The sequence below is a fragment of the Nycticebus coucang genome, chromosome 4, assembly GCF_027406575.1.
Source record: "Nycticebus coucang isolate mNycCou1 chromosome 4, mNycCou1.pri, whole genome shotgun sequence".
Lineage (NCBI taxonomy): Eukaryota > Metazoa > Chordata > Mammalia > Primates > Lorisidae > Nycticebus > Nycticebus coucang.
Genome location: NC_069783.1, coordinates 1,786,184 through 1,812,824, shown reverse-complemented (window position 1 = coordinate 1,812,824; position 26,641 = coordinate 1,786,184).

Genomic DNA, 26,641 nt, shown 5'->3' with positions numbered 1-26,641 from the left:
CCAAAAATCACATTATAACAAAGATGTTTGTACCAGAATGTTTGATGCAGCCCAATCATAATTGCAAAGTCATGGAAGAAGTCCAAGTGCCCATCGATCCATGAATGGATTAATAAATTGTGGTATATGTACACCATGGAATATTATGTATCCTTAAAAAAGATGGAGACTTTACCTCTTTCATGTTTACATGGATGGAGGTGGAACATATTCTTCTTGGCAAAGTATCTCAAGAATGGAAGAAAAAGTATCCAATGTACTCAGCCCTACTATGAAACTAATTTATAGCTTTCATATGAAAGCTATAACCCAGTTATAGCCCAAGAGTATGGGGAGAGGGAGGGGAGAGGATGAGGGAGGATGCGTGGAGGGAGAGTAATTGGTGGGGCTACACCTACGGTGCATCTTACAAGGGTGCATGTTAAATTTACTAAGTGTAGAATATAAATGTCTTAACGCAATAACTAAGAAAATGCCACGAAGGCTATGTTAACCAGTTTGATGAAAATATTTCAAATTGTATATAAAACAAGTACATTGTACCCCATGACTGCAGTAATGTACACAGCTATGGTTTAATAATAATAATAATAATGAAAAAAACAGCAGTCCCCTGACTTAAGAGGGGTCAGCAGATGTGTGTGCAGGGCACAGAGAAGGGGGCAAGGCGGGGAACTAAGAGGACTCCGCTGAGAGGACACCTGAGTGTGTTCTGAGACCCAGAAGGCTGATGGGGGCACAGGTGGGAACATACGGGGGACAGGCCACGGGTGACTTCAGGAATCTGCCCATGGCATGGCCGGCTGTGGGAGGGGTGTATGCAGGTAAGGGGTCATTGTAATGAGAGTGGAAAATGTTTCAGTCAGGGTTTTCCTGGGAAAGAGAATCAGTAGGGTGTGTGTGTGTGTGTGTGTGTGTGTGTGTGTGTGTGTGTGTGTGTGTGTGTGTGTAAAATAGAGAGGCTTATTATATGAATGAGTTCACATGATTATGGAGGTTGCCAGGTCATGATATCTGTAGGGTGAGTTGGCAATTACAGACCCAGGAGACCCAGGAGGCCCAGGGTGAGGAACAGCCCGGAGGTCCACAGCTAGACTCAGGAGACCTAGTGTGCAGGAACCTCCCAGAGGTCCACAGCTAGACTCAGGAGACCCAGTGTGCAGGACCAGCCTGGAGGTCCACAGCTAGACTCAGGAGACCCAGTGTGCAGGAACCTCCCAGAGGTCCACAGCTAGACTCAGGAGACCCAGTGTGCAGGACCAGCCCGGGGGTCCACAGCTAGACTCAGGAGACCCAGTGTGCAGGAACCTCCCAGAGGTCCACAGCTAGACTCAAGAGACCCAGTGTGCAGGACCAGCCTGGAGGTCCACAGCTAGAATCAGGAGACCCAGTGTGCAGGACCAGCCTGGAGGTCCACAGGCTAGACCCAGGAAGAGCCAATGTTTTTGTTGAGACCAAAAGCAGAAAATCAAGGCAATGTCCTGGTTGAAAGGCTGCCAGGCAGGAAGAATTCTGGGGAGGATCAGTGTTTTTGTTTTATGTAGGCTTTAGGAAAGAAAATCTGTTTTTCTCAGTCTATTAATTCAAATGCTAATCTCATCCAAAACAGCCTCATAATATTCCATGGTGTACATATACCACAATTTATTAATCCATTCGCGGATTGATGGGCACTTGGGCTTTTCCATGACTTAGCAATTATGAATTGGGCTGCAATAAACATTCTGGTACAAATATCTTTGTTATGATGGGATTTTTGGTCTTCTGGGTATATGCCTAGTAGAGGAATTATAGGATTGAATAGCAGATCTATTTTTAGATCTCTAAGTATTATGCAGCATTAAAGAAAGATGGAGACTTTACCTCTTTCATGTTTACATGGATGGAGCTGGAACATATTCTTCTTAGTGAAGTATCTCAAGAATGGAAGAAAAAGTATCCAATGTACTCAGCCCTACTATGAAACTAATTTATGGCTTTCACATGAAAGCTATAACCCAGTTATAACCTAGAATAGGGGGAAGGGGGAAAGGAAGGGGAGGGAGGGGGGTGGAGGGAGGGTGATTGTGGGATTACACCTGCGGTGCATCTTATAAGGGTACATGTGAAACTTAGTAAATGTAGAATGTAAATGTCTTAACACAATAACTAAGAAAATGCCAGGAAAGCTATGTTAGCCAGGGTGATGAAAATGTGTCAAACGGTCTATAAAACCAGTGTATGGTGCCCCATGATCACATTAATGTACACAGCTATGATTTAATAAAAAATAACAATAATAATAATAAAAAATAACAGCTTCATGGAAATACCCAGCATGTTTAAACAAATATCTAGGTTCTGCGTAGCCCACTGAAATTGACACATAAAGTTAGCCATCACAGAGAGTTCGAGTTGTGAATGGTCTGATCAGCCACGGCAGGACACTCATACCCAGTCCTGTGCATGACAGGAGCTGTCAAAGGGTTTTAAGTAGAGCACCACACCTTGGGGCCTGCAGTGCAGGTGCATGGGCAGCTCCGCCTCTGGGAAGGTGGAGTGGAGGGCATGCTCAGGGGCAGGCGGCAGCAAAGAGCAGTGTGCAAACGCTGGGACCCCAGGCAGACAGCATTTCAAGATTATCTCTTAGAGTGACATGCATATTGGGCCTAGATCACGGGGCCTCCTGGGTAAGGGAATCTGGCCTAAGAACTTCCCATTTTTTTAGTGAAGGCAGGGTGGGGTGAGTAGGAAACATATGGGGAGGCCAAATTATGGAGAATTCAAAAAGTCAAGTTACAAAAGGACAGAGGCCAAGAAAAACTGGCATGAGAAATAAACGCAGAAGTGCTATCTGGCCATTAAATATGAAATGCTCAATTTCAAATTGAAAGTTTAGTTTATAAATCCCAAATCCCAAACAGTTAAACTATCAACACAGTTTCGCCATCTTAGCAGTAGCCTGTGCATGTCAGCAGAGAGGCCTGGGGAGCGAGTGGGGATGAGATTTCCAAAGGCATTTCCCACGGCTTGTTGAGAACCATGTATTTTTCATTGCAAGAAATGGTCCATGCCTGGAAGAAGTGCTGGTCCACTTTGGGAGGCTGAGGTGGGAGGCTTGCTTGAGGCCAGGAGTTCGTGGCTTCCCTCCAGCCTGGGAGACAGAGCCAGACCCTATCTCTTAAACAAATGCTCTGTATTTTTATTTACGGATGTTTTATTTCAATAAAGTTCTCCCAGCTGTATGTCTTTATATAAAACACTATAATAATAAATCACGTGATTCTTCCAAATTTTGAGTTCCAAAACTGATTTTTGAGGCTTCCTGGAGTTCAGAATCCCTGACTTTGCATAATGCTTTGCTCATATGAGTCAGTTTAGCTGAGCAATATTCATTCTGATTCCTAGAGAGTCTTCAAAATAAAATGTTACATTCACAAACACTTTTCTACTCTACTTTCAAGGTCTCAATAAATTTTTTCACACTTTATTCTGTCCTAAGAGGTGTTTTCATGTGAAATATTTCATCAAGATTATCTCTTAGAGTGAAATGTGTATTGGGCTACATTTATGTAAATTTGGTTACATTTGGTTCTTTTTAGGTCAATTGTATGACCTAAATTTAATTGTATGAAGATCAATTAAAGAGGAAGTTTAGAAGAGTGGAACTGAGAATAACGTGAGGAAATCTGAATGTTTTCTAGGTAAGACTCTGTCCCAATTAATGGGAATCGTCCTTCTTGGCACAGCAGAGTGTCAAACATGCTGTCTCCGGTGTGCCTTCCTCAGGCAAATTCCCCAGACACGGTGGGGTGTGGGATTCAGGGCGCCTCGACTTGTGGCTCTGGCACTCTGGGGTGGGAGCCCTCTGCTCCAACCAGGAGGTGGGTTTTCATATTGGCAAAAGCTGTGATGAGCGCTAGCCAGATACGGCTACCTTTCTCTATAATCTTTCTTTCTCAATCGCTCGCTCTCTCTTTTTAATAAACTGTGATTCTAAGACATTTAAGAGAATATAAATTTCTCTCCACCACATTTTTAAATGGTTAGATCATTTTGGTTTACCATGGCCTTACTATCTATAAATAATTTATTCTGATCAGGCTTCAAAAAAATGATGGCAAGCATATCGAGGTAATCTATTTTCCTATTCTACAACTTAAGTTAGTTGCTGAAGCAGTAAATCACTGTGCCCTTCACACATCTCCTCCTTTTGTCCTGGACTCTTTATGACTGGATCTCTTTGCCTGCTCTTCCTGGTCCTCGCCTGGCATGCACACCCACACTCGCCAGACCCCACCCAGGTCACCTTAGACACATCTCCTTCTTGAGATTTTTTTCTGGCACTTATGCACCTTGTTTACAGCCTAGTTTTCCACATGCTTTCTGTACATGAATTGTTAAACTGTCTTTGTATGGAGACTGAGCCACGAGTCTAGTTGCCCTGGCAGGAGGCTGTACAAGCAGCCCAGGGGCTCAGAGGCAAAGCTGCACATACCCTCTTACTCCCAAGGGCAGGTTGTTCTAATGCTGGAGTAATTATATGAACTTGAAGCAGTACTTGGGTTTGAGGATTGTCCTTGAGTGTGTTCTGCAATAAATTATTTAAGTGAGTTGTAGAAGAACTAATTGGTTAATAACCATAATTGGGATTAAAGAGTAATTTTGATTTTAAAAGATGCTTAAAAGGATAAATATTCAGTTGTCTCATTTTCCCATTAAAAAGAAATAAGTCTCCTTAAATGACTTCACATAATGGAAAGCACAGGTGGGTTAAATATTACCCTGGACATTGTGGTGACAGGCTATTGTCAAAGCCCCTGCTGGTGGCAGGCTCCTGGCAGCCAGCTATTTGCCTGTGCTTAGCCCTGAGGATATTGACTATTATTATTTATGTTTTATGTGGCTAGTAAATGCAGTGCTGTGCAGAGCAATAGCTGAAATTGTGCTGAACAAAGAACACAAGTCCGGCCCCCAGAAGGGGACTTAAAATTCAGACACTCAGGGATGCAGTTGAGGGCTTGCCTGCATGTGTGGGTGTGGGGTCTGGAGCACAATGGCCTTGGGAGGACTTGCACTGCCGTGGGAGGTCGCTGAGCTGGCAGCCAGGCCTGAGCCAGGCAGAGCTGGGGAAGAAAGCACAATTCCCGTTTCAAGAGAAGAGAATAAAGCAACAAGAAAAGCAAAACTTAGACATCAAAAAGGCACACAATAACAAAAATTTGCTTTCCAGTTTTGTGAAGTAACGGTCAGTATTTCTGAAGCCCACTCAGTCCCATCTCATAATATTTTTATGAACTGGACTGTTCATAGGACTATACCCATTTTCTCCATCAACAATATATAAGCAACTAGGCTGACACAGAGCTTTGCTTCTGTGGGGGTCTGAGTGGTTCTAAGACCCACCCTGTCTTCCTGGCACAGCCCATAGCGACTGGTGCACTTTGCTTGGTAAGTATTTACATTCTCCCGGGGCTATGAGTCGGGGTCACCCCTCTTCCAGCACTGAAGGGAACAAAGACACACAGCATGTCCTGCAGCTCCCACTCCAGGGCTGGGTGTTAGCCTGGACTTCACGCCAGGCCTCCCACTATGAGCAAACAGGAACCTGCTGGCGGGGCCCATTGCACCAAATACAGGAAGTTTTAATCCAGGAGGATATTTTGACATTATACCCATAAATCTGGGATACCTGCCAGGTCTAACGTTCAATATTCTGGAGATAATCAAGTCTATTCACATGTAGTCATACCTCTTCATGACCAAAAAGCTAATGTTTGTTTTCTTCTTCCTTTTTTATAACCAAAATCTTACTTCACAAGTGGCATTTTTTTTTTCAAGAAATTTCTAATCCAAAAGGAAGTCCAAATTTGCAGAGATAGCAACTTGAAGGTGGGGTTCTGGGTATTCCGCAGGACAGCCCAGGTAACCCATGCTCATAGTTGCTATTACCACAGTGTGGCTCAGCTATCAGGCGGCCAGCCTCATAATCCTCTCCTGTCTATATCACAACCCCTGCTTCTCCATCGCCTCTTCCTACTCAGCTTAAAACAAGCCCAAATATTCACCTACCCAGGAAAACATCTTTACCTCGTGGTCTCAAAGGAAAAACCAAGCTCCTTAACTTGGCAGACACAGACCCTTAACTACCAGACCCAACTCACCCATGACTTCAAGCCCTGGGCTCTGCACCCCGGCACACCAGCATTTCAGTACCCTGACTCTGCAATCACCACTCTCGTCCCCAAGAGAAAATGTCCAGATTTCTTTTTGCCTTGCAAGTGCCAATTGACTATTACATTTAGTAACATCCACAGGAGTTCACAGACAGAGTGATGCTTAGTGAGCTTTACAGGAAAACAAAATAACTTCAGCTGAATATAGTTTTTAAATGTCAATACTATCTAATTTAATCATTACTAGGCTTCCTTAAAATTCTGTTTTTGAAGGACTATCACGATATGAAACATTAAAGAAGAATTTTGTTCATGATCTCTGTGTCATCACCTTGATGCGGTTGATTTTATTTCCTTCTAATCTTTAACTGTATCAATATATGTTCTTATATTGATTTTATAATGCCACTCATACAACTGGATGTTGCTTTATTATTTTACAGTGCTATATTGATTGTTCTTTCCATAAACGTAGTATTAATGTCCAGAATACAACAGAATTACTCTGGACATACTTACAGTCATTCTCTCATTGTTGGACACCTAAGTTGTTCCTAAAACCTTACTTGTGAATAATGTTATAATGTTCACCTTCAGGAGTTGCAGTATTTCTTTCTGTTTACTCTAACCATTTCCTTACATTAAGTGTATATGCATTGAGCAGACCAAAGAATAAGGGCAGCAAAAGCCTGAAAATATAACTCATAAAAATATATTTTGACATTCTGCATCTTCATGGGAAAATTTCAATGTAAATAAGAATTGCCCAAGGAATTTAGTTTAAAATACAGGTCTCCTAAGTTTTACCTAGAGGACAAGCGAGGTGGGGCCTATGAACTTTAACCATCACCTTGGGTGACTCTGATCCACGTATTTATGTTATAAAATAGAACTCAGAAAAACACAGGAACAAAGAAATAAGAAAGGGTTTAAATAAAGTTGGTTTTACTTTGCCTCACATCTGTGTCTAAACACTGTTGTAAATGTTGTAATTCCAAAATTCCTGTTAACATGGCATCAAGAAAAATTATGTTATCAGTATTTTTAAAAAGTTCTTAATGTTCTTGAATCTATTTTCTTGCTATTATAGCAATTAATTTATTTAAAATTTCTTTTCTAAAGAGAAAAAGTTGAAAGTATTTTAAAGAAAATGTTACAATTTTTTTAATTAATTTTTATTTTTTTATTAAATCATAGCTGTGTACATTAATGCAATCATGGGGCACCATACACTGGTTTTATGGACCGTTTGACACATTTTCATTACACTGGTTAGCATAGCCTTCCTGGCATTTTCTTAGTTATCGTGTTAAGACATTTACATTCTACATTTACTAAGTTTCGCATATACCCTTATAAGATGCACCGCAGGTATAATCCCACCAATCACCCTTCCTCTGCCCACCTCCCTCCCCTCCCCTCCCTTTCCCCCTATTCTTAGGTTATAACTGGGTTATAGCTTTCATGTGAAAGCCATAAATTAGTTTCATAGTAGGGCTGAGTACATTGGATACTTTTTCTTCCATTCTTGAGATACTTTACTAAGAAGAGTATGTTCCAGCTCCATCCATGTAAACATGAAAGAGGTGAAGTCTCCATCTCTCTTTAAGGCTGCAATCCCTATTAAAGCTCCACTGTCATACTTTAAAGATCTTGAAAAAACAATACTTCATTTTATATGGAATCAGAAAAAACCTTGAATAGCCAAGACATTACTCAGAAATAAAAACAAAGCAGGAGGAATCATGCTACCAGACCTCAGGCTATACTACAAGTCAATAGTGATCAAAACAGCATGGTACTGGCACAAAAACAGAGAAGTAGATGTCCGGAACAGAATAGAGAACCAAGAGATGAATCCAGCTACTTACCATTATTTGATCTTTGACAAGCCAATTAAAAACATTCAGTGGGGAAAAGATTCCCTATTTAACAAATGGTGCTGGGTGAACTGGCTGGCAACCTGTAGAAGACTGAAACTGGACCCATACCTTTCACCATTAAATAAGATAGACTCTCAAGACTCTCACTGGATTAAAGATTTAAACTTAAGACTTGAAACTATAAAAATAATAGAAAAGAGTGCAGGGAAAACCCTTGAAGAAATCAGTCTGGGTGAGTATTTTATGAGGAGGACCCCCCCGGGCAATTGAAGCAGCTTCAAAAATACACTACTGGGACCTGATCAAACTAAAAAGCTTCTGCATAGCCAAGAACACACTAAGTAAAGCAAGCAGACAGCCCTCAGAATGGGAGAAGATATTTGCAGGTTATGTCTCCGACAAAGGTTTAATAACCAGAATCCACAGAGAACTCAAATGTATAAGCAAGAAAAGAACAAGTGATCCCATCACAGGTTGGGCAAGAGACTTGAAGAGAAACTTCTCTGAAGAAGACAGGTGTGCAGCCTACAGACATGAAAAAATGCTCATCATCTTTAAAATGTTACAATTTAATACACACCCCATATCTATACAGACAAAAAACAAAGGCAGTCCCCACAGTGGCCTGGGAGTGTTTTCAGATGTGTGCACCTGGGTGAGGCTCACACCACACAAACATATAGAGAGCATTTCCAAGAGCATGAGGAGATCCCATGAGCCTTCTGTGCTTCTTGTAGGCTTATGGGACAACCTGCAAAGCTTTACTACTGCTTTGAGTAAGAATAATATGTGTGTGATTTTCTTTCCTGGAGGCATTCTTGTGACCCCAGGTCTTTCATGGGGGGAAAAAGACAATTTATATAGTCAAGGGTAGTGTATTCCATTTAGAAGCAGAGCTTCTGGGAATTTAAAGGAAGATTCAGTAGGATCATGGCCAGAGAAACACTGAGGTAATATGTTTCCAGGTGTCCTTGGTGATGGCTGAACTGTGCATTTGTATGCAAGACTCCAGGAATCCTAAAGGAAGCCTGGGGAGTTTGAAAACTTGCTGATTTCTAAGATGCATCCTTGTACCAGAGATGATTTGCCCAGATGACAAAAGCCTAACTGGTTTGTGAAATGTGAGAAAAAGCTCTTACTGAATTACTGGCTGAGAATTCTAAATGGGAACGAGGGAGACGCATAAGTTTCAAAAAATCTGAACAGACCTATCAGTGACTGCACACTGAGAGTAAGAGAGATTTTACGGTTTGTACACAAACACATTAATTGCTTAATAAACAAAATGAACAAATAAACAAAAATCTCTGAAGAGCAAACAGAATCCACTGCTGGTACAATGTATTGTCTGTATTGTCTCATTTTCAACCAAAAATTATAAGCCATGAATGTAAGGAGGATAGCCTAATTGGTAAAATGAATCAGGAAACATACCTTGAAGTGAGTTTTGAATTTGGATTAGTAGTCAAAACTTAAGAGAAGCTATTATAAATATGTTAAAACATATTTTTAAAATATAATCAAATAATTAAACGAAAATATGCTATTAATGAGTGAACAGATAGGAAATCTCAGTGGAGAAATGAAAAATATAGTAAAGAACCAGATGGAAATTCTAGGGGTGAAAAGTGCAACATAAAAAATAAAAACTCATTAAATGGATTTACCAGCAGCATTGAATTCATGGGGCAAGACATGATTGCAAGAGGGACTTTACCTAACAATTGCAATCAGTGTAACCTGGCTTATTGTACCCTCAATGAATCCCCAACAATAAAAAAAAGGAAAAAAACAAAAAGATAGATCAATTTTAAATATCCAATTTGAAGAACACAGAAAAAGAGATTGAATAAAAATGAAGACTAAGACATCTGTTGAACATTATCAAGGATTCCAGCATATATGCAATTGGAAATTCAGAAATGTAGAAAGAAAATACAAATCATACAAAAATATTTAGAGTACAGCCAAGCATTGTGGCTCACACCTGTAATTCTAGCACTCTGGGAGGTCGAGGCGGGTGGATTGCTTGAGCTCAGGAATTTGAGACCAGTCTGCTCAAGAGTAAGACCCTGTCTCTACTAAAAATAGAAAAATTAACCAGGTGTAGTGGCATATGCCTGTAGTCCCAGTTACTTGGGAGGCTGAGACTAGAGAATTGCTTGAGCCCACAAAGGTTGCTGTGAGCTGTGACACAACGGCACAGTACTGAGGGCAACAAAGTGAGATTCTGTCTCAAAAAAAAAAAAAAAAAAACTTAGAGTAGTAATAATGCCTGAACATTCCCCAAATTTGATAAAAGCATTAATTTAAAAAATCCATGAAGCTTAAAAAGCCCCAAATAAAATACATACAAAAAAAGTACCTCTGCACACTCTTCAAACCACTAAAAACCCAAAGACAAAGTGAATCTTTGAAGCAGTGAAAGAGAAAAAAACAATTCACATATGAAAAATAGTGACATAATTTATGCAGCCTTCTTATCAAAACAACGGAGTCCAGAAAAACTTGGGAAAACATTTTAAAATTCTGTAAAACGAGGAAAACCTTCTGTATCTTATGAAGCTATCCTTCACAAACGAGAGCAGAATAAGGGCATTCTTTTTCTTCTTTTTTTTGTGGTTTTTGGCCGGGGCTGGATTTGAACCTGCCACCTCTGGCATATGGGACTGGTGCCCTACTCCTTGAGCCACAGGCACTGCCCTTTTTTATTTTATTTTATTTATTTATTTTTTAATAAGGGCATTCTTGATAGGCAATCACGGATAGAATTCTTTCTCAGTAGACCTACTCCGTAAGAACTACTAAGGGATGTCTTTCAATGGAGGGCTTCAGATAAAACCTTAGATCAGTGCAAAGGAGTAAAGAACACAAGTGAGCAGGGTGCTGGTCCCATATGCCGAGGGTGGCGGGTTCAAACCCAGCCCCGGCCAAACTGCAAAAAAATAGCCGGGCGTTGTGGCGGGTGCCTGTAGTCCCAGCTACTCAGGAGGCTGATGCAGGAGAATTGCCTAAGCCTAGGAGTTGGAGGCTGCTGTGAGCTTTGTGATGCCACAGCACTCTACCGAGGGCAATAAAGTGAAACTCTGTCTCTACAAAAAAAAAAAAGAACACAAGAAATGGTAAATATGTGGTAAGTCTCTGATTCTCTTGATTTTTATGAAAATAAAATATGACTGCTTAAAGCAAAGTTTTAAGCAATCTATTTTAATATTTGTAACATATATTGTTGTAACACACATGACAATAAAAGATCAAGGGAGTGGACCAATGGAGATACACGGATGTAAATTTGCTACTCTATGTCAGGTGTACGTTAGCATGGACTTGAAATTAAAGGTGAATGTTGTGTTATATTACCTAGAGTAACAAAAAAACAGAAAAGAAAAACAGCTGAACACTCAGTAGATTAAACTAAAAGGACATACATACTACACACACTTATTTAATGCATTTAAAACACAACAACAAAAGAGAACAAAAGAAATTAAACCAGCGCAGAGCAGACAATAACAGGTTAGATGTGTGAGCAGCCTCGTGAGTGGTTACATTGGAGTTGAGTTAATAGACCAGCCTCACACCAGAGGGGTCCAGCTCTGGCCTAAGCAGAGAACATGGCCTCAAGCTTGTTTTCATTTGACTCATGAGCAAAGAATGGTTTTTTTTATCTAAAAAGGTTCTTAAAAGAAGATGAAGCTGAAGATGATGTTGGTGGTGGTGAGGCTGTCTGTAACGGGGAGGGGGTGGAAGGTGGGGCAGCCTGTGAAGCTGAACCATTCGCCACCTGTCCCTTTAAAGAAAAAGTATCCAATGTACTCACCCCTACTATGAAACTAATTTAGGACCTTCACATGAAAGCTATAACCCAGTTACAAGCTAAGAATAGGGGGAAGGGGGAAAGGGTGTGGAGGGAGGGGGGAGGTGGGTAGAGGGAGGGGCATTGAAAGGATCACACCTGTGGTGCATCTTACAAGGGTATATGTGAGGCTTGGTAAATGTGGAATGTAAATGTCTTAGCAAAGTAACTAAGAAAATGCCAGGAGGGCTATGTCAACTAATATGATGAAAATGTGTCAAATGGTCTATGAACCAAGTGTATGGTGCCCCATGATCATATTGATGTACACAGCTATGATTTAATAAAAAAAAAAGAAAACATTTGCTGATCTTTCGACTAATAAAAGCCAATGGTTTTCAGACTAGAGAAAAAGAGAAAGTCATACCGAACCTTGTCAGACACGTGTAGAGGTCCTACAGACAATAAAAGGGCATTACAGAAATTATATTTAAAGTTATGTCAGCAAATTTGATGATTTAGAAGAACTAGACAAATTATTTGATAAATTATAAAATTTGATTCAATAACAAATAGAAAATCTGAGCAACACTATGTCTACTAAAGACATTTAAATGCAAATTAAAACCTTTGCATATATGCAAACATGCAGAATCTCTATGCCTAGATTTTATTTTTTTGTGAGTCAGAGTCTCGCTATGTCACCCACAGTAGAGTGCTGTGGCATCACAGCTCACAGCAACCTCAAACTCTTAGGCAAAAGCGATTCTCTTGCCTCAGCCTCCCAAGTAGCTGGGACTACAGGCGCCCGTCACAACATCCAGCTATTTTTTTGTTGCAGTTGTCATTGTTGTTTAGCTGGCCCAGGCTGGGTTCAACCCGCCAGCCTCAGTGTATGTGGCCGGGGCCATAATCCCTGTGCTATGTGTGCCAAGCCTCTATGCCTAGATGTTTTCACCAGTGAGTTCTTTCAAAAATGTTCTTAAATACTCTTTCAGAAAAAACTCCTAAAAGCTTTCTTAAAATTTCTCAAATAGAAAAAAATGGTTAAAAGCCATAAGAGAAAAAAAGGCTGATAACATGCACTGCTCTTCCAAAGATACCATTATGAGATAATGAAGGAAACCATAGTCTGAAGGAGAAATACCTACAGTCCATCAACCTGGCAGAGGATCTGCAGTCATGGGATGTAGGTAAGTCCTAAAATTCAGTCACGAGAAGACAAGAAATTGCAACAAGGGTGGGGAGCATAAGATTTCATAAGGGATTTTACAAAAAGAGGTATGCAAATAGCCAATTAGCACAATGTGGTTGGACAGTAAGGTAATATTTATACCAGTACGTACGCCCATATTAGAATGGTTAAACTTAACAAGCTTGAATCCCAAGTGTGGCCACTCACTGGAACCAACTCTTGCACATTGCTGGTGAAAAGGCAAAACTGTACAGCTGCCTGGGGAAACAGTGGAGCAGTGTCTTCTGAGTTTAGTATACTCTTATTATTGATCTCAAAAATTTTATTTCTAGATGTTTATCTAGCAGCAATGAAGAAGTTTCCACACAAAGATCAGTTTGCAAATAACTCAATAGCCGCCCTCTTCATAACAGCTGAGACCTGGAAACAGCTCAATTCACAGCAGGTGGGTGTGGACGTAAAATATAGCATATCCATGTGATGCAATAATGCTTTATTTGGAAGTTAAAAGGAGCCAGGTGCCTGGATGAACCCCACAGACATCTTGCCATATGACAGAAGTCAAGCACAAAGGTTCAGGGCTGCGGATTCCACTTACGATAAATCTCAGAAGAGTCGGGAGGGCACCAGAAAGGCAGGCCCAGTTTGCCTGGGGCTAGGGGTGGGATGGAAGACATTAGGGGCTTTTCGAGGGGAGACAGAAGTATTCCAAGACCTGATTCGGAGGGTGTTTGTGTGGTGACATGTACTTAACAAAATTCATCAAACTATACACAGAAACAGGAGAATTTTATTTTATGGAATTCACACCTCAGGAATGCTGAGAAAAAGGGGAACTTCCGCAGCCCACACACCTGAAAACCCCAGTGTGGAACGGATGTTCATTCCTGCAAGACATCGGCCAGGTCATCAGGACTAATTACTTTTTTTTTATTTTTTATTTAATTTTTTTTTATTAAATCATAACTGTATACATTGATATGATCATGGGGCATCATACACTCGCTTCATAAACCATTTGACACATTTTTATCACAGTGGTTAACATAGCCTTTCTGGCGTTATCTCAGTTACTGTGCCAAAACATTTACACTCTACATTTACCAAGTTTCGCAAATACCCCTGTAAGATGCACCACAGGTGTGATCCCACCGATTCCCCTCCCTCTACCCACCCCCCCTTCCCACTTCCCCCTATTGTTAAGTTGTAGCTGGGTTATAGCTTTCATGTGAGAGTCCCAAATTAGTTTCATAGTAGGGCTGAGTACATTGGGTACTTTTTCTTCCATTCTTGGGATACTTTACTAAGAAGAATATGTTCCAGCTCCATCCATGTAAACATGAAAGAGGTAAAGTCTCCATCTTTCTTTAAGGCTGCATAGTATTCCATGGTATACATATACCACAATTTATTAATCCATTCGTGGATTGATGGGCACTTGGGCTTTTTCCATGACTTAGCTATTATGAATTGGGCTGCAATAAACATTCTGGTACAAATATCTTTGTTATGTTGTGATTTTTGGTCTTCTGGGTATATGCCCAGCAGAGGGATTACAGGATTGAATGGCAGATCTATTTTTAGATCTCTGAGTGTTCTCCATATATCTTTCCAAAAGGAATGTATTAATTTGCATTCCCACCAGCAGTGCAGAAGTGTTCCCTTTTCTCCGCATCCACGCCAACATCTCTGGTCTTGAGATTTTGTGATATAGGCTAGTCTCATTGGAGTTAGATGATATCTCAAAGTAGTTTTGATTTGCATTTCTCTGATGATTAAAGATGATGAGCATTTTTTCATATGTCTGAAGGCCGTGCGCCTGTCTTCTTCAGAGAAGTTTCTCTTCAAATCCCTTGCCCAGCCTGCGATGGGATCCCTTGTTTTTTTCTTGCTGATGCGTTTGAGTTCTCTGTGGATTCTGGTTATTAAACCTTTGTCAGAGATATACCCTGCAAATATCTTCTCCCATTCTGAGGGCTGTCTGCTTGCTCTGCTTACTGTGTTCTTAGCTGTGCAGAAGCTTTTTAGTTTGATCAAGTCCCAGTAGTGTATTTTTGAAGCTGCTTCAATTGCCCGGGGGGTTCTCCTCATGAAATACTCACCCAGACCAATTTCTTCAAGGGTTTTCCCTGCATTCTCCTCTAGTATTTTTATAGTTTCATGTTTTAAGTTTAAATCTTTAATCCAATGAGAGTCTATCTTAGTTAATGGTGAAAGGTGTGGGTCCAATTTCAGTCTTCTGCAGGTTGCCAGCCAGTTTACCCAGCACCATTTGTTAAATAGGGAATCTTTTCCCCACTGAATGTTTTTAATTGGCTTGTCAAAGATTAAATAACGGTAAATAGCTGGATTCATCTCTTGGTTCTCTATTCTGTTCCAGATATCTACTTCTCTGTTTTTGTGCCAATACCATGCTGTTTTGATCACTATCGATTTGTAGTAAAGTCTGAGGTCTGGTAGCATGATTCCTCCTGTTTTGTTTTTATTGCTGAGTAATGTCTTGGCTATTCGAGGTTTTTCTGATTCCATATAAAACGAAGTAATGTTTTTTCAAGATCTTTAAAATATGACAGTGGAGCTTTAATAGGGAGTGCGTTGAAATTATATATTGCTTTGGGTAGTATGGACATTTTGATAAAGTTGATTCTTCCCAGCCATGAGCATGGTATGTTTTTCCATTTGTTAACATTTTCAGCTATTTCTTTTCTTAGAGTTTCATAGTTCTCTTTATAGAGATCTTTCACGTCTTTTGTTAGGTAAATTCCCAAATATTTCATCTTCTTTGGCACTACTGTGAATGGGATAGAGTCCTTAACTGCTTTTTCAATTTGACTGTTGTTGGTGTATATAAAGGCTACTGATTTATGAATGTTGATTTTGTAACCTGAGACGCTGCTGTATTCCTTGATCACTTCTAGGAGTTTTGTAGTAGAGTCCCTAGTGTTTTCCAGATACACAATCATATCATCTGCGAAGAGCGAGAGTTTGATCTCTTCTGACCCTATATGGATACCCTTGATCGCCTTTTCTTCCCTAATTGCGGTGGCTAAAACTTCCATTACAATGTTGAAAAGCAATGGAGACAATGGGCAGCCTTGTCTGGTTCCTGATCTGAGTGGAAATGATTCCAATTTAATTCCATTCAATATGATATTGGCTGTGGGTTTGCTGTAGATAGCCTCTATCAGTTTAAGAAAAGTCCCTTCTAGACCAATTTTCTTGAATGTTCTGATCATGAAGGGATGCTGGATATTATCAAAAGCTTTTTCTGCATCAATTGAGAGAATCATATGGTCTTTGTTTTTTAATTTGTTTATGTGCTGAATTACATTTATAGATTTACGTATATTGAACCAGCCTTGAGACCCTGGGATAAAACCAACTTGGTCATGATGTATAATTTGTTTGATGTGTTGCTGGATTCTGTTTGTTAGGATCTTGTTGAATATTTTTGCATCTATATTCATTAGTGATATTGGTCTATAATTTTCTTTTCTTGTTGGGTCTTTTCCTGGTTTGGGGATCAGGGTGATGTTTGCTTCATAGAACATGTTGGGTAGTCTTCCTTCTTTTTCTACATTTTGGAACAGGTTGAGTCATATAGGTACTAATTCCTCTTTAAAGGTTTGGTAGAATTCTGACGTGAAACCATCTGGTCCCGGGCTTTTCTTTTTAGGGAGGTTTTGTATAGTTGATGCTATTTCTGAACTTGATATGGGTCTATTCAACATTTCTACTTGATTCTGGTTAAGTCTTGGAAGGTGGCGTGCTTCCAAGTATCGGTCTATTTCCTTCAGATTTTCATATTTCTGAGAATAAAGTTTCTTGTAATATTCATTAAGGATTTTTTGGATTTCTGATGAGTCTGTGGTTATTTCGTCTTTGTTGTTTCTGATTGATGATATTAGAGATTTTACTCTTTTTTTCCTGATTAGGTTGGCCAGAGGTTTATCTATTTTATTGACCTTTTCAAAAAAACCAGCTTTTTGATTTATTGATCTGTTGTATTATTCTTTTGTTTTCAATTTCATTTAATTCTGCTCTAATTTTGGTTATTTCTTTTCTTCTACTGGGTTTGGGGTTGGAATGTTCTTCCTTTTCCAGTTGCGTGAGATGTCCCATTAAGTTGTTAACTTCCTCTCTTTCCGTTCTCTTGAGGAAGGCATGCAGTGCTATAAATTTCCCTCTTAGAACTGCCTTTGCAGTGTCCCAGAGGTTCTGATAGTTTGTGTCTTCATTGTCGTTTTGTTCCAAAAAATTGGCGATTTCTTTCTTAATCTCATCTCTGACCCAGCTATCATTCAGCATAAGGTTATTTAACTTCCATGTTTTTGTATGGGTATGCAGATTCCTGTTGTTACTCAATTCAAGTTTTATTCCATGATGGTCCGAGAAGATGCATGGAATAATTTCTATTCCTTTAAATTTACTGAGGTTAGACTTGTGACCTAAAATGTGGTCAATTTTGGAGTAAGTTCTGTGGGCTGATGAGAAGTATGTGTATTCAGTTTTGTTGGGATGAAATGTTCTGTAGATGTCTGCTAAATCTAAATATTGGATGGTTAGGTTTAAATCGAAGATTTCTTTGCTTAGCTTCTTTCTGGAGGATCGATCCAACACTGCCAAGGGAGTGTTGAAATCTCCGACGATTATGGAGCTGGAGGAAATCAAGTTGCTCATGTCTGTTAGAGTTTCTCTTATAAATTGAGGTGCATTCTGGTTGGGTGCATAGATATTAATAATTGAGATCTCATCATATTGAGTATTACCCTTAACAAATATGAAGTGACCATTCTTGTCCTTCCTTACTTTTGATGGTTTAAAGCCTACTGTATCTGCAAATAAAATTGCAACACCTGCTTTTTTCTGATTACCATTTGCCTGAAATATCGATGACCATCCTTTCACCCTGAGTCTGTATTTGTCTTTTAAGTTGAGATGTGACTCTTGTATGCAACAAATATCTGGCTTGAGTTTTTGTATCCAGTCAGCTAACCTATGTCTCTTTAGAGGACAGTTTAAGCCATTCACATTGATGGAGAGTATTGATAAGTCTGGTGGAATTTTGGGTATCGAGTTTTTCAAAGGTCCAGTGGACATTTTTAATCCTTTCGCCAGTGTGGAAGTTGGAGTTTGATCCGAAGTTTCTGAGTGAGTTTACTTTTGTGGTATAGGATTGGGTTGGTCATTGTGGAGGATAGGTCTGAGAACATCCTGAAGAGCTGGTTTACTTATGGCAAATTTTTTCAACATATGAATGTCATTGAAGTATTTAATTTCTCCATCATAGATGAAACTCAGTTTAGCTGGATACAAGATCCTGGGTTGAAAGTTTTTTTGCTTTAGGAGATTAAAAGTTGATGACCAGCCTCTTCTGGCTTGAAAAGTTTCAGCAGAGAGATCTGCAGTTATTCTAATATTCTTACCTTTGTACGTTATAGTTTTCTTTCACCGGGCTGCTTTGAGAATCTTCTCTTTCATGTTAACTTTAGTGAAGCTAATTATGATATGTCTGGGGGATGACTTATTGGGGTTGAATCGTGCTGGGGTTCTGAAGCTGTCTGCTATCTGAATTTCAGATTCTCTAGGCATGTCTGGAAAATTTTCTTTCATAATTTCATGCAGAAGGGCCTCTGTGCCCTTGGAGGCGACTTCATCATTCTCAGAAATTCCTATAATCCTTATGTTGCTTTTTTTCGAATTATCTGAGAGTTCTCTGAGTGAGTGATCCGTTTTTGCTCTCCATTTCTCTTCCTCTTTGAGAGATTGGGAGCGTTCGAAGACTTTATCTTCAATGTCAGAAATCCTTTCTTCTGCTTGCTCCATTCTGTTACTGAGGGATTCTACTGTATTTTTCATATCTTTGAGGGCTGTAAGTTCTTGCTTCAGTGTGTCTAAGTCTTTGGTGGTTTTGTCTTTAAATTCGTTAAATTCTTGAGACAATTTCTGAATTTCTCCTCGAATTCCTAATTCCATTTTATTAATCTTGTCTGCAATCCAAATTCTGAATTCGATTTCTGACATTTCAGCCAGTTGTTTATGAATGGGATCTTCAATCATATCTGCCGTATCTTTTCTTGGGGGGGTTGATCTATTCTGGTTATTCATGTTACCAGTTTTTCAGCTGATTCCGCCCCATGGTTATTTTACTCCCTTTGGTTTTTCCCCTGGGGTTTTATCGAGGGCCCGTACAGTGTTGTGGCCTGAGAAACTGGGGCCCTGTCTGGTGTGGTGGAGCAAAGTGGTTGTCTTGCTTTCAGCTGGTTTCTGTTCGATCCTATTGCAACTTCTACTCTGGCTTGAAGTCTCAGCTGTGTGGAAAAATCAGCAATTAAGTCACCCCGCCTGCCCACCTCTGGCCCCAGTTGGAAAAGGAGAATCAAACCTTCCTACAATCGCACACCCAGGGCACTGCCTGAAAAGTCCTCAGTCTATTAGCCCAGTTCAAAAGGTCCAAATCCGCTGTCTCAATCGGCACTTGTCTCGGGTGGGAGAGTTCAAGAGGTCTCTGGGAACTGGATCACAGGGGCCTGGTGACTCCTCTGACACGGCTCACCCCAGTGCAGCGTGGAGTCAGGAGGAGCCACCCAGCAAACAGAGCAGTCTAGGAAGGTTGACGTCTCCTTCCCCACTTTGCCCCTCCGTCGGACCCAGTCACTGGTATCTCTGCAGATGGCTAACCCAGTTGCCTGCAGTGAACAGACACTCCAGGGGTTTGCACCTGCCTGAATCGCAAGGAAGTCTGCCAGGCCCCCGCAGACTGCCGCTATCTAGCAGGAGGAGATGGGGCCTGACATCTTTGAGTGTTTGATGCAGGTGATGGGAAGGAGGTGTTCACTCAGGCTTAGCCCCGTCCCTGATGGATGCTGCTAACAGAACAGAACAGAACAGAACAGACAACTTTGCAGGGTTCTGTCTCTGTTCCTGTCGAAATCGCCTACAGAAGACGGACTGTTTATGAGTTCAAACGTCTTTGTTGCTGGAGATTTGCGTTCGAACACCTCTCTGGGTCGGCCCCGCCCTGGAAGTTTCCTGGGTTTGTGAGCCGTGTCAGAAAGTTTCCCGGGTTTGTGAGCCGCTCACCAGTGGCCTCCTCTGGTTGCCCAGGGAGACAGGGGGTGTGGCCTCAGAATATCCAGAAGTGAGCGTTCTGCCGTTAAAGAAAAAACGGCTGTTGATCTACCTCCAGGGAACTGCTGCTCTAGTGTGGGCACTCAGGCGATCCTTTTCTCCTCTGTCCCGCGCCCCAGAGTCAGCACTGAGCGGCCGCAGTTTGTGCTGGGTCCACACCCCTCAAGAGATCCCCCAAGAATCAGAACTCTTGGGGGATGGGCCCCCAGACCCCGATTGGGAGTGGGGGGGGAAGCTAGAGTTTCATTCAGTTTTACGCAACACTACGGCCCGGGGAGGGCTCCTGCACTGCACCGCAGGGAAGTGCCGCCAAGGCTTGATTTCCCCTCAGCAGAGTGCCCTCTCCTCGCTCACGTGTCCCAGAGTCAGCGCTGACCTGACGCAGCTCAGGCACTGTGCACTCCCCTTGAGAAATCACCCAAGGATCCGAACTCCGGGGGAATAGGCCCTCAGACCCCGAGTGAGAGTAGGGGCTCTCAGCTCTCAGCGGGGAAGCTAGAGTCTTATTCAGTCTTGTGCCCCGTAATGTTGCCCGGGGAGGGTTGGTGCACTGCACCGCAGGGAAGTGCCGCCAAGGCGTGACTCCCCTTCAGCCCGGTGCCCTCTCCTCACTCGCGTGCCTCACTCAATGCTGACCAGTCGCAACCGGGGGACTGTCCACTCCCCTTGAGAAATCACCCAAGGATCCGAATTCCTGGGGGACAGGCCTCCAGACCTCAATGGGCGGGAGGGGTGCGCCGGGGATTCAGGGTTGCTGGCAAAGGATTCCCAAAGTTTTATTCAGCCCTATGTCTGGCAGGAGACCGCCACGGCACCCCAGTAGGGGAGGTAGGTCCAGTTTTTAGAAGGTCTCTCCCTGGAGTGTAGTGGGAGGGCCTTTAATTTCTGCCCGCTTGTTCAATTGTGGGGCTCTTGAGCCGGTCTCATGGGGGAGGGGGACTCCCGTCCACCTGGTGGTGGATTTTGTACCTTTTGTTTGCATCCTTGTGATCACAGCTTGCCTCAGCGGTGTTGATGTACGTTCTTCAACCTTCTCTCTTGGTGAGGTTCAAATCCACCAGGACACCTACTAAATTCCTGTCCCTTAACTCTCCTTCTGGACGGGAGCCTCTGTTGAAAGCTGGCTTCAGTCCGCCATCTTGTCTCCCTCCAATTATTTTAAATCCTTGCAGGGACAAGTGGCAGATTCATTTTCCACTCTTCTTAAGGGCAGCAAGCCTACTCAAAAGAACTCTGTCCCCAAAAGAACCCCCTATTAACGTAAGTCTCGTTGGGTGAATTTGGGTTGCATACACATCCTCCAACAAGTCATTAAGGTCAGCTGGATAGAATTTCTGGCTTCACAGGCTGGGTTCACATGCTGTGCCACACTCTGTGGACTGGAAACCCACCAGGATGGGACGTGCTGTCCTGAACCAGAGCTTACTGTCCATGTTTGCTGGCCATGTTTCTAACACCCTAAAGGATTTTGATGTGGACTCTTATAAACCATAATTTACATAACAATGCTGAGCGTGCCTGTTTTAAACATATATTAGACATTTTTTAAGTTGTTTTTCATTTGACATATTCAAATACCGTACTAGCCAAGTTCCAACCGGATATTTACAAGTCCACCATCAGCCCAGTGAGGGGTCAGAATGCCCAGCAGTGGGGGTGATTTTCAGAGGATGGCCATCATTCACGAGGACATCATGATGGAGCTGGGAAATGATTGTTGGCGAGCAACTGGTAGTACATAGGCCCCTGCCTGCCTTGGAGAGCGCATGAGACTTGCCCTGTGTTTGAGTCGGATGCACTGTGTACATGGTGTATGTTTGTGAGCTGACTCAGGTCCTTTGCAGTCTCCCAGGCCCCCAAGTGGGTCATCTCCTCAGCACACAGCCAGCTCTGAAGTCTTGGGGCTTTCTGTGTCCATCCTGGAGGATCCTGATGGTTCTGATAAATGTCCAGATGTCCAGATTCCATCCACCTGGGGAAAGATGCTGACCTGTGAGGTGACAGAGAAGGCAGGACAGTCCCAGAGTCTTGGTGACAGGGAGGGGCACGTTCTCTAACAGGATAAAAGAAGCGAGAGTTTCCCAGGGAGGGTGAGGTCTGTGGAAGAGGTGCCTGGGTTCACACATGCCAGGCCTTGGGGGTCACAGAAGGGTTGGTGGTGTGTTCCTTTTTCCAGGAATGGGAAGGATTCCCCTGAGGCTGCGAGTCAAGAGTGTGCCCCTTCTCTGATCAGGTCTAGAAACAAGCCAAGGGGCTCCTCTGTGGTCCACTTCAGCAGTGAGGTCCAGCCCATTAGTGCCCCACCAGCTACCAAATTCAGCTCCCTAAGACACGCACATGTGTGTCCATCTAGTCAATGTGCTTATGGACATTTTCCTTAGCCCTGGCTCTCAGCCGGGTGTGTAGGTTACACCGAAGAACAAATATATGATCTTTTCTTCCAGAATCTAAAAGGGGAATATCTTTAAACACATTGCACGACCAAGTGTCACATGTGGTTTACCCTACAGATGGGTGCCCTGAGCTCAGAGGAGGGAGAGAACTCTCCCTGGGCTATAATGGCCGGGAGCATGTTCCTTACGAAATTAGAACCTGAGCTGCATCCTACGAGAGAGAGGGCTTGTCCAGTGAGGACAAGAAGAGCATCAGCTTGATCTGAGCCAAAGTGGATGGCCCCAGGTGAGGACACAGGCCTGATGGCCCTCGAGGACGGGGTGTGGGGAAGTACAGCAGCACCGGACCACAGGGAGCCAGGCTGAGCCTCGCTGAGAGGAGGTGCGGGTGTGAGGCAAGGCAGCGGTCCAGGAGGATTGCTGCGAAGTTTAGGACTCAGGGGGAGCGGGGGACCAGAGGCAGAGGTGTGGTCGGGCTCTAACCGAGGGGGTGACAGAGAGAAGAGCAGCAGAAATGGGGAAAGAGGGCAGGTAAGACACCAGTGAAGATTCTTTTTAAACAATTAGTAGGTCTTGGTGGCTGATTTAATTAGGCGCAAAGCGGAGACAGCAAAGGCTGGGGAGGGCTCTGGCAGGCTGGGGTCCAGGTGGTGGATGAGCACCCAGAGACAATCCCCAAAATGAACAGGGCCCTGAGAGCAAGTGCACCCTGGAACTGTGGCTGGACACGGGTGAGTGCTGAGAATGTCCAGAGAGAGACCGGGAGCCACCTTTGAGGGGCCAGCAGAGAAACCGCGTTGACCTCATGAGTGCACTCTCAGAAAGACCCACTTAAAACAGGCATCACGTCAAGCCCGTTGACACCCACCAGTCTGTGCTGAGCATACTTCGTCAGCATTCCACCCCATGCTTGAGTTCCACGCCCTGGCTCACACACTGACTGCACTGATGGTGCAGTGAGGACAAGGTGGCAGCCATGGGTGCCCGGCAGCCCCTCTTCTATGCCCAGACCTCTGTGCATTTGGGGGTCCGCGAGGCCTTCCTAGGGCACACCCTGCCCCTGAGCCACTGCTGCCGCCCAGGGACACTTTCTCTTCTCAGCACAGTGGCTCCCTGGGATGCGAAGGCTAAGCCAGTCATCATTTATTCACTTCCGACTCTGCGCCAAGCACTGGGCTAGGACTAGAGGTACAAAATAATAAACGAGCCATAGCCTGTGTTCACAACTGCAGGGAGTTGCACAGGCAGTTAGCCATCGTAGACCCGGGCACCAAGTGTCAAATTCAGTCACTCGACAGTGACGTGTAGACGATTGGCAGGAACAGCTCTCACGGGAAGCGGCTTTTGGTCGGGGCCTTACTAGAACAGTAAGGGGGAGGCAGAAACATGGACAAGGGGTAGGAAGCATGAAACAGGTATAGCGCTGGCCTCTGTGATTGTGTTAGAAGTGGCTGTGGTTTGTCTCAGAGAGCCAGATCATCCTTTAGCACAGGCATCCTCAAACTTTTTAAACAAGGGGCCAATTCACTGTCCCTCAGACGGTTGGAGGGCCGGACTATAGTTAAAAAAAAATATGAATAAATTCCTGTGCATACTGCACGTATCTTATTTTGAAGTAAAAAACAAAACGAGAGTAATCCCACCAATCCCCCTCCCTCTACCCACCCCCCTCCCTCCCCTCCCTTTCCCCCTTTCAAGGGTACATGTGAAACTTGGTAAATGTGGAACGTAAGTGTCTTGGCACAGTGAGAGAATGCCAGGAAGGCTATGTTAACCAGTGTGATGAAAGTGTGTCAAACGGTCTGTGAAGCTAGTGTATGATGCCCCATGATCATATCAATGTACACAGCTATGATTTAATTAAAAAAAAAAAAAACCCAGAAACAAATACAATTCACACAGCTTCATGTGGCCCGTGGGCCGCAGTTTGAGGACGCCTGCTTTAGCACATACACCTGAGTGACGTGGGCGTTCCATGGCCATGTCTGGGACCAGACAGTGTGAGCGCCCAGCTCCCACTTCTCACCTCGGGGTCCGTCAGTGTTTCTGGCACAACACAGTCACACCTCACTGCTCAGAGGCCCTCCCCTGAAGCTTCCTAGATGAACACACACACGTTCAAACGTCAGGAGACGGCTGAATCCACAAGGGAAGACTCTCGTCCCTTTACCTGTCCGGACACTCAAGAACCACTGTTGCCGCAAATGAAGGAACTGGAAGCCGAGTTTTGTGCCATTGAGTTGAATCAAATACCGACAAGAGTTAGTGTGTTCACTGTGAGCTCTTAATAGCAGCATGGATGTGGAACCAGCTTTCGTGTCCCTTAATTTCTTGACTTGCCAAATTTTTCCAGTTCATTTCATACAAGTAATGGACCCCAGTCACTGGTATTTTTTATTTTTTTCAGTTCTGTGAGTCTTTGAACACGAGATCAATCTGTCTTTCCTGACTGCACTGTGGCTACCCTCGCAGGAGAGATGAAGGCAATTTGGGAGCTGCAGCTGTCAACCTATTGTTTGAACTCCCAGCCCATGTGGCCCTTTCAGGGACGTGCAGAAGTTATAGCCAGCAGCGTGGCTCCCACCTCGACATCTGGCTGAGTCCCTGCTCGATTTAAAGCAGCTGCTGTTATTCCCCTGTTCTAACGACTCTCCTTATTACCTGACAATCTATCTGAACTATCGACTCATTTCTGACCTGCCAGTTCTCTGGAAAGTTATGGAAATGGTCTTCAAACTGCGGCTTCAGCACCTCCTCCCCCCACTGTCTGTGCATCAGCAGACCCCACACTGACAGAGCAGAGGGGCCAGATGAGGCGCAGCCAGCAGTCGGGCCTGGGGGAGGGAGCCGCCATCTCTGGCTGCCCTGGCTGGGCAGGGGCTGAGGGCCTCTGTCACAGCCAGCATTAGTGCTCTGCGCACTGGACTGGCAAGGGCAGGAGGATTGGTCTCAAAGATTCTTGCCTGCTATAGAGGGTCCGGTTTTCCTTCCTGCTGTTGCTTCCAAGAACCACTAAGTTCACACCTTTGAAAGAGATTGCCAGCAGGTGATCTTTCCCTCACTCAGAGAAATGACCTTTCCCTGCAGAATGTTGAGCTTAGGATTTACAGGCAGCTCTGCCAAGCCAAGGCCATGTTTTACAGGCTCTCATAAGCTGCACCTGCCTGGCTGCTGCAGGAGCTGGGGTGGGAGGTGAAGGCCCCAGCCGAGGGTGGAGCTGCCCTCCTCCCTGAGCAGCACCAGGACATCAGTCAGCACGTCACCATGCCTCTGTGTCCCTGCCTTTCACAGAGCCTGAACACACCTTTCAACCCCCTACCTGCATTTGGAATTAAAGAAGACAATATAAGTGAAGAGGTCTTAAACATTACAAATGAACTATTCCAAATAAATATTGTCATAATTGTTGGGAATGCACTACTGAAGGCTTGGCCCTTGCCCTCAGGGGTTAACCACCTTCTTAACATAAAAGCAAGCAGAGCAGGAGAGATCAGAGTGCAGCCGCCACCGCACAGACCACTTTTTATCACTGCTGTCTGTGTGGAACGACTTACGAGTGCCTGAGGTATTCAGGAAAGGGAGACCTAAAAACACAAAGTCATTTTTTACCTGGTTTAATTTTTTTGTCCTTCAACTGATGTTTAATGCAAGAAAATGAAGTAGTTAAAAATAAGACCAAAACTTAACCATGCAAACTCCTATCATTGGGATATAGATTTCTTTTCTTTTCTTTTCTTTTTTTTTGCAGTTTTTTTTTGGCCGGGGCTGGGTTTGAACCTGCCACCTCTGGTATATGGGGCTGGGGCCCTACTCCTTGAGCCACAGGTGCCGCCCTAGATTTCTACACAGTAGCTTTTGTTCCTAGACTTACCTTGTTAAACGGAAAGCGTTAATGCATTAATATATTGGTTTCACAAAGATGTCACAGGCGGCACTGGCTCTTTTTTGAATTATGACAAAGCAGTTCATGGAGTGTCAGAATTTCGGATTCCACAGACCCAGCCTCAAAGGTCAAATTCTCCTTGACTATGACAATTTGCAAGTCTCTATCTTACCATTGATCGTATTGGCTTATAGCTGTATTTTTA